This window comes from Elgaria multicarinata, chromosome 8 (assembly GCF_023053635.1).
Source record: "Elgaria multicarinata webbii isolate HBS135686 ecotype San Diego chromosome 8, rElgMul1.1.pri, whole genome shotgun sequence".
Taxonomy (NCBI): Eukaryota; Metazoa; Chordata; class Lepidosauria; order Squamata; family Anguidae; genus Elgaria; species Elgaria multicarinata.
The window spans coordinates 103,817,445-103,830,066 of record NC_086178.1 but is presented as its reverse complement, the minus strand read 5'-3'; the positions used below and the strand labels follow the sequence as shown (position 1 = coordinate 103,830,066).

The following is a 12,622-nucleotide window of genomic DNA, read 5'->3' as shown; positions in this document are numbered from 1 at the left end:
CCCGGGGTCAGGCCGGGGTAAACTCTCCCTTTACCCAAGATAACCGGATCCACTTGTGGCCCGGTTTTTCCGCAGCCACGGGCTGAGCCCGGGGCTGCGGAAAGTCTAGCTGGTTCCACGGCTTTCCCCGGCTGCTTGCTTGCTCACGAATAGCAGGAAGAAGCCGCGCACTGGGCACAGCGCTCCATAGGAGTGCTGTGCCCATCGGGCCAGGAGCGAGGGAATCTCGGGGGGAGTGATGGGGGCTAGGGGGGAAAGAGCGAACCCAGCAGGAGAGATGGGGGGGAAAGTGGAGCCAGGGTGGGGAGATCGCGGCCGGGGTGGTGGTGGAGGGGGCATCGGACATGGCAAGCGGGGTCGGTGAGCAGACAGGCGAATGAGGGGGCGAGCGAGCGGGTGCGGGGCGAGCAAGCAGGCGAATGAGTGGGGGGCGAGCAAGTGGGCAAGTGGGGGGGCATCAGACATTGTGGGGGGAAATCGGGGGCAGGGGGAGCAGGGAACCCTTTTTTTTTAAAAAAAGACCTACCTTTTCGTTGGTGTGCTCCTGCGCACTTGGCCCCTTTAACTTTTTGAAAAAAATGGAAGACGCGACAGGGCTTTCCTTTCCCCGTCGCGTCTGACCTCTGGATAGGCGTGACGGCCCATGCTAATTGTAGCATGGGCTCGCCACGCCTGAAGGCCGGATTCAAAGATAGGTCTAGCAAGGTCCTGTGACTCACTGACCCTTTTCTGGCCTCACAGCCACTGTCTACTCACCCTTTTCCTACACTGCTGCCATCATAGAACACTGTACCTTACCTCGGGTACCTCAAGAATCCAATCCAGTTTATAAAACAGAAGGTTTATTTAACACTAAGTAAAAGGTATGCAGTTTACAAAGCTTGTGGTTTCATTTGATATATGACATGGTTGTTTCAGAACAGTTTCAGATGTAACCCTGCCTGCTGTACCCACTAATCTCTCATTCCCTTTCCCCTGCAAAATAATAAATTGTGGTAATGGAATTCTGGGTAACAGCAAGCTGCAAAACTGGAGATCTTTGGTGAAAACTGACTTGGTGAGATGTGAACTGGTACCATAGGATAGGGTGGGGTGAAGCCTGCACCTTGCAATATGCTTGGGAGGGACTAGTTCTTTTAAAGTGTAACAATTTTATAAATGAAACAGATGAACATTCAAGGAACTATATTTAGAAAAAGGGCAATTATTTACAAAAGAGCAAGCAGTATAGCTAAACAAATCATAACGCCAATATATACATGGACACGATCACCCAGGCCTGATATCTGTGGTTTCATTTTCGTACATGAGGTGAAAATAGCCTTTAATGTAGCATTTGCATCCCAACAGCAGCGAGCAATATGTAATAACCAAATACATCTTAATCTGCTTGATCTAAAGATGAATCTGTGCCCCTGCTTACTTCAAACCGGCAGGTTCCTATAAAGAATGGTGTTCATTTCTCTGTTAGCCAGAAGCAATAGATGTGATACAAATGGCCCTAGCGATTGCAGACTTCCTGAAAGCCCAGAAAGAAGAATATTTAAGTAAAGAAAATATTATTTGTGTAAATCGGGGGGGGGGGGGGAGTTGTTTTGTTTTGTTACAATGAATGCTGGCAGCAAATTGTGAAATGGATACTTAATGCCAAGACAATCTTTCCTTGGGCTGTTGGTAGAATAGAAATGTTCCCTGCCTTATTCTTTTTGCCATTAGTTTGGGCCTTCACAGAACAGACCAAATGGAAATTGCAGGCAGCTTCATGGTTTTCAATCAGATTTCCACTAGTACCACTACGCCAGTCATTTCTCTGCCAAGCTCATATTGGATTGTGCAGCTGTGAGGCATGTTCAAATGCTGTTGTTGTTGTTGTTGTTGTTGTTTTCACATTAAAGGACCAACCCAAACTCCAGCAAGACATTTTATAGATTGTTTCACAGGTGTACAAGTAGTGGTTAGAAAGCTTGTGATGGATGTGGATGGGGCTGTGGGCAAAATCCTGCTTGATCTACATGTGGAGAGAACAGAGGTGTTGCTAGGTACTTAAAAGTATTGGGGTACAGGCCCACATCACTAATTTTCCTCCATTTTCTATGTATGAATGTCTATGTAGATAGGCAGATTGAGAACGTAAGCAAAAATACCAGCGAGAGTATCTGAGCATACGCAGAATGCTTTTCTCTCACCACTGAGCCTCCTCCTCCCCACACTTTTTCATTAGAATCCTACACATGTCTGCTCAAAAGTAAGTCCTACTGAGTTCAATGGGTCTTACTCTCCACTACCACCACTTTATTATGGGCTAGCTCTCTTTGTCTCTTCTTCTCCATAACTTAGTTTATGCCAAATCTTCACCAAGGAGCTTGTTTTCGGTACTAGGACTAAGCTAGAAAAGTACACTGAGCATGTTGGAACATGCCTTTTCCTCACTCCATGCGAATAGGAAAAACACAAATGACAAAACGTGTGTACGACTGGGCTGAAAGTGCAGCAAAGCAGAGATCTGAACTCAGGTTTCCCCAGCCCTAGTCCAAGGCAGGATCTACACTACTGCTTTAAAATGGTTTATAACAGTTTTGACAACTGTTGGGGCCCAGGACACACAACATATACAGTTTTCGACGTGTTTTATCCTGCTTGGTGTAAATCTGGCTCAACACTCTAACCACCACACCAGCTGTCTGCAAGTTCCTCTGTGCACTTCATGTCTGGCAGCTGAACGGGTGAATTGACTCCACTGGAAAGCATAATGTTTGCAGATGTATGAAGATGTTGTTTCTGCTGTTAGCTTCGTGATTTATTGTTCTTTGTTTAAGAGGAAGCTCTTCAGTGATTGACAAGACCCCTGTAGAGAGTTCAAGGGCTTTGGGATCACCAGAGAGAAGGCTCAAGCCAAGTTAACCAGTCTTAATAACGAGCAATCAAGAAGCAGAACTGAGCAAACGGGCAAGAATATATGGGTGAAGCTGGGTCTTTTGAATAAGCTGGTCCCAAGCCATTCACACATGCAAGTTATCAGATGATGACGCATGTGTGAACTGACCGCGAGTACTGAGCTGTGAATGACTGCAGAGAAAAGTGCAGCTTTTATCCCCTTAAAATGTGGTATTGCTTCTACTAAGTAGGGACTATAATCTATCTAGTCTGATTTTTCAGCTTTCCTCTTTCTCCATCTTCCAATCTGTTCCATGCAGCTCTGTGTGAGTGTGGGAAGGGGAGTTAATTTTAAAAAGTCTATTGGGGGGGAGGCATTTTTTTAAAAAAATATGCACATATTTATGTACATTTTTCAAACACTTTGCAGACATCCATCCATTGAGTGAATCTGGAATTCAGTGAAGTCCTGAAGTTTTCAGACTTCAAAATGCAAACTGTGCCTTGGAAGGTGTTCTGAATTGGGAAAATCTGGGAGAATAAAATACAGATGGAGCAAATTCTTCATATTCACTACTACTAAGACTACAATTAACATTTTGTTTGCATCCACTGCTCAGTGGGGCATTATACAGGATGTAGAAGTGACACGGTTCCTATCCAAAGGTAGAATGGTGGCTTGATCAATGGGAGGAACGAATTTGGGTTCCCAAGCTATTTACAATGCTGGGAACAGGGAGAATCCACTAGAGATGAGCATACAAGAAAGAGTTGAACTCATCAGAGTTCTCCAGATTCCACCTTGAAGCTCATTCCATCTCATGCCTGTATCAGATTGCGATATTTGTTTTTGTTCATTTTGCATGAACATGTGTGTGTATTTTCATGCAGATTTTCCCAAATGTACGCATCTGTTGTACACATCTTTAAAATATATGCATTCTTCTTCAATTGATGAAAGCATGTTTGTGCACATTTTTCAAATGTACGCTTTTTTCCATGCATTTTTTTTTTAAAGTCTCCATGCTGCCGATAACACTTTTTGGGGGGTGGGGTGGGGGGTCTGTCCAAGCTCAGAAATGTACAGACTTCAGTTGAGGATTTCATTCAGTCTGTGTTCAGATTGGGATATTCGACCTGGGTAAATCCTGATCAAAATTGAACTGAAATGAATTTCTCTTGCATCCTTAGAATCCACCAACGTAGTTTTCTCTTTGCTTGAGATCCTCTGTTCCATCTGAATGATTACCAATTCCATACTCGTGTCACATTATCTCCAGTCCACTCTGCCACCGGCTCTTTAGCAAACCCACAAAGAAACAACCAGTTTTGTGGCTGTCTCAGCAGGTTCCCATGAACCTTCACTGAGGACACCATGCCTTCGCGTAATTAACCGACCATCGTTCTTGTATGCATTTTATAGTCGTCTGACTTTGAAACCGGAGGTTTAGCGAATCTTAGCAAGAAAGTACTGAAACAATATTAAATGAAGAAGTAGAAATATATTAAATTGAAATCCCTTTGACATGGTAATGGTGTTTAATTGATTTTAAATAGCTCTCTAAGAACCTTTGTGAACACGCTGTTAATGCAAATGAATGAAACACTTCCATTATGTTGGATCAACAGCTTCCAAAGAAGTTATGTCAAAGGTAGAATTAAGGCTCCAACATTTGGAAGTAAGTGTGGTGTAGGCTGAAAGTGATGCTCCTTCAGTTGCCTATTACATTTGTGCAAACAGTGGCCCTACTGTGGCTACTTAAAAAAATCACAACTCAGGTTAGTGACAGAGCTTTGACAGGGGCTGTATTTTGAATTGAGGAAAGAAGGGCCACTGTCAGCAGCCTAGCAGACGTTGATAGAAGCAGAGCTTTAATTCTCCTCTCCCCCATGTGGATAGCAACAGAGTCTCTGTCAGGCTCCTCTCACGACGTACTCAACAGCTCCCATTTGTAGGAGTCAGCAGCAGACAAGGGGCAGAAGGATGTCAGAATCTTTGCTGGTGTTCACCCTAGGAGAGAGGGAGTTAAATAACCTTTTGTCTGTTTTGCAGCTTGTGAAAAAGCAAGCAGTATCTCCCGAAGAACTTTTCTATTAGCTTGCCAACCAGCGAAGTGTGTGTGTGTATGTGTGTGTGTGTTTCCTGTAAGGTAGCCATGTGCCCTCCTTTTCAGAGGACAATCCTCTTTTTGAAGTGCTGCCAGAGGGCTATTCTATATTTTGAAGGGGCCCTGTATTTAAAGGACTGTGAAGTCCAAGTCAGGTTTAAAGATAAAGAACCATCAGAAGAAAGTGCTGGGCCCTGAAGTTGCCTATCAACAGCACCTGGGCGGTACACTGACCTGGTCACAAGGCAGCATCACCGTGAGGTCACAATAGCCAGTCTCACTCTTTAGAACTTCTGGGCTCCTCCAAATGTTGAGTTTAGCAGAGGGGTGTTGTTTGTTTGTTTGTTTGCTTGCGTGAAGAAGAAAAAAAGCCCCCTCAGCAATCGGCTACACTTTAAAAAGCTATGTTTAAACCCTGGCCTTCTCTCCAAGGAGAAAATTCTATGAATTGCCCCTCCCTGCAAAAGAGGCAGAAAAATGTCTCTTTTGCAGCGAGAGAGAAAGTTCCCGAAAATAGGGGGCAGGATTGGGCCCAACACTAGAAATGGGCAGGGATCTGTAAGCAGAAAGGCAGCAGGCAAGGAGTGTAGAGTTGGCAGGTAGGTATCCCAGCTATAACTGGGCTTCTACTTACATTGTAAGTAGCCTGGGAAGTCTTCTTTCTGCCAGCTTAGCCCGTTTCGGCACATTCTTTTAAGCAGTTGAGGTAAATGAGAGGTTCCCCTTCTTACAAAGCAAGTCTGATGTATCTGTAAAACAGCATTGGCTGACCTATGTTTAATGGCATGGTGTAAATTATAGTTTGCAACATGAGACTGATTTTTGTTTTGTTTTGGAGATGTTGGATCTAACAGTCTCAGGAGAGAGAGAGAGAGAGAGAGAGAGGAGTCCGTTTCTACACCAGCCCCAAAATCTGGGCTGGTCACGGCTGAGTCCCTGTGCATCCAAATGCCGCATAGGGACTCCTGGGGGCAAGGGGGGACGAGCACGGGTTTTCCCAGGGAGAAGTACTCCTTGGGAAAACCTGATTCCTCCCGCAGTCTTGGGACAATCCCAAGACCGCAGAAGGTGTGTGGCCACCCGTCCTGGCTCCTTTTCCTTTTTAAAAAATTGGCACCTGCAATGTGTGTGACGTCCCTCCTCCCATCTAGGACGCCGTGCAGCTGTGTAGACTCAGGGCAACAATCCCAGAAGTAGGTAAGTCCAGGATTGCCCCCTCTCTGGCCCTCTACGCCATAGGTGTAGAAAGGACCAGAGAGAGAGAGATGAAATTTGGGGGGGGGCATGGGAGTTTGAAGGGGCAAATTTAGTTATTTGCTTTGTCACAACAACTGTAGCAGTGGGGTCATTTTTAGACCAAAGGGCTGTTTGGACATCGGTTGCTGAGACCTAATCATAAATTACAGAGCAGCCTTAACCACTTGAAAATGTCATTGCAGGCTGATCTGGAGAAGCAGTCACTATAGTAACAGGTTTGCGGAACAAAGGATGAATGCGTTTCTGAAAGTGAATGTTTAGCTTTTGGCCTTAAGTACCAGCAGTTCAAAAACGATTGAGCTTTGTGACATATGCTGGCTTGATCTTTATAAAATTGGAGGCTACATAAAACCTCAAATCACCACATTCCATTTGCAGGACACATGGACTTGTCAGTAGGCTTTAGAATACAAACTTGACTCCTTACATGTTGAGGAAACAGAGGGCTAGGGTGTTTCATGCATGGCAGAGTACGCATTATTTTGAAGTGAGAGGAAGATCCCTGCAGCACCCTATGCCATTGCTTTCCAGGACCAACAACCACGGTAAGGGGAAATTAGTTTGTACATAGCTACTGTATAAGTTACTAAGGACTGAAGAATTAACTCCCTTCCAACTACTAGTTTGCTCTATGGATGGGCAGATCTCTCAGTTTTGTTTTCTCCCACATTCTTTCTTTAAAAATAAATAAGCCTTAAGTTCTTTCCATCACAGCCACAAAGAACTTGTGAATGTTGCTAAATGTTGCTTATTTTAAAAAATGAAATAAAACAAAATTGTCACCTGTCTAAATTTTGGGCTGTGCAAGCCTCAGGACTCAGATTTGGAAACCCAAATCAAGGAGGCCATTTTATGGTGGATCCGCCATTTCCTTGCACAGCTGTAGGCCCCCATTCAGCCTACAATTCCCTGCATGTAGTGCCTTGGAGGGCTGTACTTAAAGCTTCAACCCACGTACCTGCTTCCCTCGGATTATCCCCATAGCACTAAGCTATCGTGGTGGTGGTGGTTGCTACCGGGCGACAGTGATCCTTTGCATACCAGGAAGTGATTTTTTTTCAGAAAGTAATGGCAATTTTCAAACTTTGGTGTGCATGGCCATTTTCTTGTTATGTCTGGAGCCCACCTTATAGAGAATTATCTCTCATCACACCGTAGAAGGCCCATCATGAGGGATTTTATTGCGTGGATAATATGATTCCCATTTCAACCAAGAGCCTGTAAAGGGACCTGAAAAAGTTTTTAAAAATGGCATTTCTGTTAGTGAAGAATTGCTGCTGTCACTAGCCTCCAGTATTACTTGAGCCAATGTCCGTTGGAAACATTTGTCATTCTTTACGTCTGTGTGGGTGTTGGAAAAATCTAGGGCCCATCAGGAAAAGTCTTTGAACATTTGACCTCATGAAGCACAGCCTGGTAGACTGTCTACTTTCCTTTTTTATATTTCAGTACTTTCCTAGGCAGGATCTGCACTACTGCTTTAAAATGTTTTATAACAGGAGTGACAGCTGTTGGGGCCCAGGGCACGCTCCATATGCATTTTAAACTCTTTTCAAAGTCTCATATCTTGCTTAGTGTAGATCTGGCCTTTATCTTGGGCAGCTCTTAGCAATCTCAACAATGGATGTGTTTCTCTTCCTGCATATATGTATATAAAGGCCAGGAAATGTAGTAGGGATCATCTACACCAAGCAGGATATTCCACTATGAAAGCGGTACATAAAAGGCAGGAGCCACACTACTGCTTTATAGCGGTATTGAACTGCACTGCAGGATTTACACTACTGCTTTATGGTGGTACTGAAGTGCACTGACAACTGTTGGGGCCCATGACACATCTACACCAAGCAGTATATAACACTATGAAAGCATCTGTCAGGGATGCTTTAGGGTGGATTCCTGCATTGAGCAGGGGGTTGGACTCGATGGCCTTGTAGGCCCCTTCCAACTCTGCTATTCTATGATTCTATGATTCTATGAAAGTGATGTGAAAGTGGTATATGGTATGTGTCAATGGGCCCCAACAGATGCCAGCGCACTTCAATACTGCTATAAAGCAATAGTGTGGTGCCTGCCTTTTATATACCACTTTCATAGTGAAATATCTTGCTTGTTGTAGATGAACCCATAGACTCCTAAACTCTGTAGTGTTACAGTAGATCCCAGATCAGTATATGATTCCTAACCTCTGTAGATGCTCCTCCTAGTTCTAATTCTCATTTCCCTTGTTTTCTTCAGTCTGTTGTTTTCCCTGGCTCCTCATTCCCTAGACTTCCTCCTCCCAGTCCTAGAGCAGGGATGGTGCACATTATGGTCAACCAAGGAAATTAGTATGTAAGCCAAAATGGGAATGGCCCTCCTTTTTTTTGCTACACATTTTGCCAATTTAAATATTATTCTAACAAGCTCTTTCCAGTTATTGTGTATGCATTTGCTGCATAGACACAGTGGGTCTGTGATTGTTGAAATGCAATTAGGAAATAACCCTGTTTCAGGTTTGTTTCTGAAGAATAAAAAACCCGGACACTTTGATAAGAAGGAGAAGAAGGAGATTATGAAGAGGATATTATGCCTCTTCATAATATCCTGACTGCTACTCTGGGGAAAAGTGGCTTTGTTTTTTAAAGTCCGCCCTCTCTACGACAGCCAAATAAAACTTAGTGCTAAGCTGAAATGGCACTTGTATTTTTTATTATTACTATTTTAACAAAAATGCTTTCCCTAAAGAGTGGCTTTTTAGCTTATATTCAATACCCCTATTAAAGTAGTTGATTCTTTTTGTCAGTTCTTTGAATTTTGCAGTCCTTCAGGGACATTGTAATGTAATTTTATTTCTTGAAGCAAAGAGAGGCCATGTAACCTCACTGGATTTGCTGTGATTTATTTGATAGGCTGTAGAGATCTATGCAGTCTTTTTTATGGAAGCCATTGCTCAACATGGGAACAGCTCCCCTTTTGCCCCACAGTCTTGCCCTTTCCTGTGGCTCAGGTGGCCAATATTGCAAATCTATGGTGAGATATACTTTACACTGGCTAAGTGTAGGCAGGTTAGATTTGGTCTCAGCGAAGTTTGTGCACCACATTGAAGTGATAACAGCAAGAGATGTGTCTAATATCACCTTTAAATAATCCTGAGATGGAGTAAGATTGGTGATCCAAGAGGACTGCAAGCAGAGCATGATGGGAATTACTGTAACAAAGGAGCAAACAGATTTTTAAAGAATTGGTTGCTCATTCACCTATAGATATAGCTAGACTTTATTTGTGGGAAGATGTCACTATGTTCAAGTAGGCCAGGGTATTTTGGACTACAACCCCCATAATCCCTGTCTATTGGCCATACTGGTCAGGGCTGATGAAGTAGACTCTGGATTCTAGCTGGATGTCATTAATGCTAAAAAGATGAAATAAAAATGTATATATAAATAAGAAACTGACGAAGACAAGATTGAAGCATAACATTATTCAGTTCAGTCTGTATAGCTTTCACCTATAAATACTGCAGTAGTCTTGCAAAGAGGCAAAGGCTTCTGAGGCAAATATTTGTCACAACTTTCATCTAGTTGAATTCAAGGGTGAGGGAGTGGCATATGAGCAGATCTTTCCATTCTGGACAAATTTTGGTTGACTTAAGATTCTTATTCAAATTCAGTTACCCTTTTTTGAAGTTCATTTTTTTTAAAAAAAATCCATATTCCAATCCATTGAAAGTTTGGATTGGATTCCAGAATTCATTGGCCTTCCTATGTCTGGCCCATATTCTCTGCTTGCTTAGCATAATAGTTAATCCAGACTTGAATACCTGTTCAGTTATTCTCCCTCTTTTATCTGTAGCTAGGTTAAATGCAGAGGGCAGCGTGTTCTGGGAGAGAATCCAAAGCAAACCGTGTTTTGTTCCTGTGAAGAACAAATGGCCTCTTGATGCCACTGTTGCATTTCATTTCTTCAAAGTAGGCAGAGGTTCTATGGCAGTGCAAAATTTGTAGCCACAAAGACATGTACATACAGTAGTTACACAACAGAAATAAATTATTTCTGCAGTTTTAGGGTTTTGGAAATAGATCTACAAACAACATTCTCGCCCCCCTCAGTGTTTCATTAGATGTTATCCTATATGGCACTACATCATAATGGCAGGTGTAAGATGCCTCTCTTCACCATACCCTTGGCTTGGCATCACAGAGCAGAGACTATGCGAAATGAGAAAGGACCGAATACTCACTTGATTATTGCAAAGCTGTTTATCTTTCATTGCAGGGTTTTGTTTTGTTTTTTGGCATCTGTAGCCAAGTTAACCTGCAAGCCATTCTGAAGTATAATGTTTGCACAGACGAAATCGCTTGTTAGGTTTGTGCTGTGACAGTGGATCTGCCTTATTTGGACTCTCAGACCAGTTGTGCTGTGAGATATTGTTCTATTGTGGAAACATCACAATGACACCTGCATTTAAAAGATAACTAGGGATGGATTGGTCAGGCTATTTTGGGTCCATGTCAATTTTTCATGTATTTGTAAGTCCGTTCTATCCAGGTTCTGAATTCATTTTCATGCTTTAGCCTATGCGGAAAATGCGGATTTTCAGACAATATGCATTTTTTTTGGGGGGGGGGGATTTCTCTGTGACTAAATTTGTGTAAAATCCCGGAAAGTTAAAAAAAAAAAATAAAAGAAAGAAAGGTTCACATGTCCTCAAAATCCATGTGACTTGGGAAAAGACAGTTCATTGTAGAATCCATGGGTTGGATTCATAGAAATCCAAATCATTTGATTCCATTGCAAATTTCTCTGACATCTCTAATCAGATTAAGACCCCTTTTTCATTATTATTTTCAGGCCCTTTAATCTGTCTTAGCTTCGAACTCTGTTTACACTATGTGATAGTCTTTTATAATTTTATACTATTACCAGCTGATATGCCCGGCATTGCTCAGGTCCGTGAATAGTGTTTATAACATTTGTTTGATAAATAATATTTACATTGCCAAAAAGGCATTGAGTCGTAATGTAAATTGGAGACATTGGGCAAAGGATTAAAGCCTCCTACCCACCACTTTTGGATCCTGATCCATATGAGATCCCATGAGCTTGGTAAGGAAAAGAACTTCTCGTGCAAGCACTGAGTCATTACTGACTCTTGGAGGGACACCAGCTTTTGCTGACGTTTTCTTGGCAGGCCTTATAGTGGGGTGGTTTGCCGTTGCCTTCCCCGGCCATTATTACCTTTCCCCCAGCTAACTGGGTACTCATTTTACCGACCTCAGGAGGATGGAAGGCTGAGTCCACCCGAGCCGGCTGCCTGAAAACAGCTTTTGCTGGGATCAAACTCAGGCCGTGAGGAGAGTTTCAGCTGCAGAAACTGCTGCTTTACCAAAAACTACAAGTTCAAAGCAATGTGCAGTTTGACCAACAGAGAACTTGGGAGGGGACAGGAGGGAATGCACAGGTAGGGGGAGAAGAAGGATTAGGGCCTCACAACAGAAATGCAATACAAGGGCCCCAGTCCTTGCTTTTAAACTGGGATCATGTCTCACACTGAAGGTATGTTCACATTATACTGAACATGCATTCATATATCTATTATCATTAAGATGGTTGTGAGAATCTAGTCCTATTCAGTCATTCTCATTGTGTGTAAACTCTACATGTGGACATGGAAAGTGGGGATGATCTCGCTAGCAACACCCTTCCCTTGTCGTCCCAATAGATTTCCTTGGCCAGCAAAGAAGTCCCATGTTGTCCTGGTCCTGTATTGCCTTATGAAGCATCTAGCCTTGCTGATAGATGAAGTCCCTCTGCTGCCAGTTGCTTGTTTGAGTAATAAACTGGCATGGGTAGATTTGCAGGAAGGTTCCTCTAGAAATACAGCAAAGTTTAGATGCTTTATAAAGCAATACAGGACCAAGACAACGTGGGACAACTTTGCTGGTGCCGAGCACTCCATCCTCCCCATCTGGATTTGGTCCCAAAAGATCAAGAATGCATGTGGGTGTATGGTGGGTAAGTTGTTGTTGTTTATTTGTTCAGTCGCTTCCGACTCTTCGTGACTTCATGGACCAGCCCACGCCAGAGCTTTCTGTCGGCCGTCACCACCCCTAGTTCCCCCAAGGTAATTGCAGTAATCTAACCTTCAAGTTAGATTACTGCAATGCGCTCTATGTAGGGCTGACTTTGAAGACGGTTCGGAAGCTGCAGCTCATGCAAAATGCAGCGGCCAGATTGATTTCGGGAACCAGAAGGTTTGACCATATAACACCTGCTCTGGTCCGCTTGCACTGGCTGCCTGTATGTTTCCGAGCCCAATTAAGGGTGCTGGTTTTGACCTATAAAGCCTTACACGGCTTGGGACCACAATACCTGACGGAACGCCTCTCCCAACGTGAATA

General features: G+C 43.3%; 1 protein-coding gene across 4 annotated transcripts in view; it reads left to right on the top strand.

Annotated features, from left to right (window-relative positions):
* Positions 1-12,622, top strand: part of NRG3 (neuregulin 3) — a 795,134-nt gene that overhangs the window by 509,417 nt on the left and 273,095 nt on the right. The window lies entirely within an intron of this gene.